Raw genomic sequence first — 3,723 nt, forward strand, 5'->3', positions numbered from 1 at the left:
TGCAAAACAAGAGTTTATGGTTGGGGATTTGGTGCTTGTAGACAGTTCTGGGGTGCCTTGTCTTCCGGGCAAGCTCAAGTCCAAATGGACTGGCCCTTACTTGATTACCCTAGTATTCCCTCATGGAGCAGTTTAGTTAAAAGCCATGGAGGGAGTGTGGTTTAAGAGGAATAGAGATAGAATAAAACTCTATTTTGGGCATAAAGCATCGGGGAATAAAGTAATAGAGGCAAACCATCTTGATGGAGGCTGAGTAATCAAGTGTCCCCAGTCGTGCCGCGACATTAAATCAGGCGCTTGTTGGGAGGCAACCCAATACTTCTAGTCTTTTTAGTAATGATAGCATTTTTCTACTAATGGGTTTTTAAATTCCCAGGCACATCACCAGGAAATTCTGCAGAAAGCTACTCCACAGCAGTCACTGACGGAACCAACGACGGACCGTTGCGCCTGTGACGGACCGTCGTATGAATCCATCGTCCAGGTACGCTTTTCTGCTATATTTGAAATTAGGGCACACACGACGGAACCTACGACGGATCTTCACAGGTGCGACGGACCGTCGTCGTGGAACCGTCGCGTAATTAATGAAATATACCCGACCCGACCCGGCTGGACCCTTTTCAAAATCTGACCGTTTAAACCCCCCAACCCCTCATTTTCACCCCATTCATTCCTTATTCCTCTCATCTCCCCTCTCTTTTCAACTTCCACATTCCCCCCCACTGATCATTGCCCCCACAATTCTCCAAAGCCTTAAAATTATCATCTACTAGTCGGAGCTGCTGCTGTAGGTGTCTACCTTGCCAACTGAGTCATTGTCCATCTGTTTTTCTCCATTTCTACGGTATGTGTCTCTAATTTATACTCATTTATCTTGCATTTCTGTTACTAGTTACTATTAAGCTTAGTTCCTCATAGTATTTTGTTTACTTTATACTATTCTGCCTGACCTAGGTTACAAATGTTCGAAATTACCATGTTTACCACCCTAGACATAGGTGCTTTTGCATTGTTAGTTTCCTAGGTAGTTGGGTTAGACACATGTGGGTCCAAAACACTACAAGGTTGATGTGGGTTCATCGAGGTTGCTTAGGGTACCTTTAGTTCTGTAACTGTCATTCAGAACGAGACCCCGATGACGGTCCGTTGCACAAGCCCTAGAACCCTTGTCCTACTGGACACATGCGACGGACCGTCGTCTTCACGACGGTCCGTCCTACACAACCGTTCCGGTTGTCAGAGACCCTGTTTTTAAGGGTCTCTCACTTTTTCGAAGTGTCCTTCAACGGACACATGTGACGGACCGTCATATCCACGACCGGCGTGATGGTCAGAGACCCCTCTTCTAAGGGTCTCCAATATTTTTTCCAAGTGTCCTACGACGGACACCTACGACGGACCGTCGTACCCATGACGGTCCGTCCTGCACGACCGTCATGCTGGTCAGAGACTCCTCCTTCAGGGTTCTTTATGTATACATCTATCAAGTAAAACACGACGGACCTCATGACGATCCGTCATAGCCACGACGAGCCGTCATCTGGCCCGTCGTGTGATACAGTTTCAATATCAATGACACACTACTTTCGCTGTTTTATTTCGTATGGTTTTGCCTGTCTTGTTTTCCACTACTCATACTAATACTGATCCTTTACAGGTACTATCTACTATGGCACCCAAGCAAGACCGCACCTACGCACGCGGGCGATCCAAGTCTGTCGCCCCGTATGCCCGCATGGTCATCGGCTCTGATGATGAGCGTGACCCTGAGTACGTGCCCCCAGGCACTTCCGCCCCTTCCCGCACTGCACGTGCTTCCAGAGCCACACCCAAAAAGGTGGCGACCGGCGTAGTCACTGCCTCCCAGTCTGATTAGGAGCGCACACTGACCGGCACACCCTCTGGGTTAGCCACGAATGAGGAAGGAGCGTCTGGCTCCTTAGGCGTATCCTGGTCCGAGGAAGCTTCTGGCTCTGCAGAGGTTCCCGCACCCGACACTGCTGCAGCGTCGGCCTCGTCTGATGAGGCTGACAGTTCAGACTCTTCATCCGGCGCACCAGCTCAGGTCCCCACCCCAGCCTCTGACCAGCCAAACCGGTGGTATGTCGACGGCCAGTTTCAAGTTTACTCCGACGCCAAGTTCCTCAACGATAAAGGAGTGATGACTCGAACACTCACCTTGGAGCGGCGGGTACTTACAGGGAGCCTTCCCACGATGCCTGAGATCCACAATCTCTTCACCAGGCATCGTTTGGAGTGGACAGCACGTCCGTTGGGACGATACATCGAGGAGTTGGTCCGAGAGTTCTATGCATCCTACGTAGCGACTCTCCGATCACAGATCGATAGGCGGGCTGCTCCAGCTAAACAGGCCCCACTGGAGTAGGTTCGAGTCCGGGGCGTGCAGGTCGAAATTTCCCTGCCAGCCATCCGCCGGTTTCTATACGAGGTCCGTCGCGTGGTCCGTCGACCCAGCCGCGTTTTGGCAGATTTCCAGCAATTAGAATTCTCATTTAATTAGGTTTTTGTTTTTTTATAAATAGTTCGAAAAACCTCGTTTTTGAGGTTAGAGACCTAATAGTTAGACTCTTAGATTGTTAAAACTCCGTATTGGTAAACATTGTATTGTGAGATTCTTGATAATCATTAGACTTTTTGTGAGATTATTGATTACTTTGAAAATTCTTGCAAGTGATTTTTGGTGATTAATCAAGCAACCTTTTGGATTTTATACTTTCGCATTGAAGTAAGTACATGAATTCTTATTTAATATATTTGAATATTGTGTTTATGGCTATGAGTAACTAAACTCCATAACTAGGGTTGTGGGAACCATAGGCAAATAATGAGATAAACCCTAACTAAAGTAACAATTCTCGAATAGTGTCTTGCATGTATTAATAATTCTTTCGCTTAGAAGTCTTTTTATAGGATGATCAACGTTAGAACTTGCCTTAATGCTACTTGCCGGACCAAGGAGGTAGATAGTAGGAAAAGAATTATTAACATAGATTTAGTGTATACTATCTAATAGGCTAGTATTGATTGGTACGAGGTAATAACAGAGTCAAATATCAAATGCGATGCTTAATATGAGGTAAAGATAAGGGTTAGGAAAGAAACACAGGTAGCCGGACCAAGGTGCGGAGTGAGATTTTCTAGATGCCGGACCAAGGATTTAGAAATACATAACTTATCACTTTGCATGCAAGATACTAGGAAAGAATTGTTATAGTTAGAATTATCAAGTTATGAACCTGTGGGGAACACGTAAACCCTAGTTACTTTGATTAACTGATTAAAATCCAACTTTCAAACCCATTAAGTGTCTCTTTCAACCGAACACTAGTAATAACAGATTGAAGTTAAGTCTAGACTATTTTCCTCGTGGGAACGATCCCAACCTCACTAGTTGGGTTATTTACTTGACATGACCGCTTTACTTCTTATTTGAGAAGTAAGTTTGAGCGTATCAACCTTTCTTGTAGGATTCCTGATAACGTCACTATGTCGTACGGGAACTCCAATAGACCTATGCAACTCGAAAATATAGCAGGGGAAAGGGTACGTGGCCAAAGGCCCTCTCATTAATGACTAGAGCAACATCCTCAGGATGTACACGTTGAACCCAGTAACAAAAGCAGCTACCAATACTTCCCTATCCCATGTTACAATGTTGTCAGCAACAGTAGGGGATAGGCAGTGACGGAGCAATAGCAA

The sequence above is a fragment of the Solanum pennellii genome, chromosome 2 (genome assembly GCF_001406875.1).
Source record: "Solanum pennellii chromosome 2, SPENNV200".
In the NCBI taxonomy this organism is placed as follows: Eukaryota; Viridiplantae; Streptophyta; class Magnoliopsida; order Solanales; family Solanaceae; genus Solanum; species Solanum pennellii.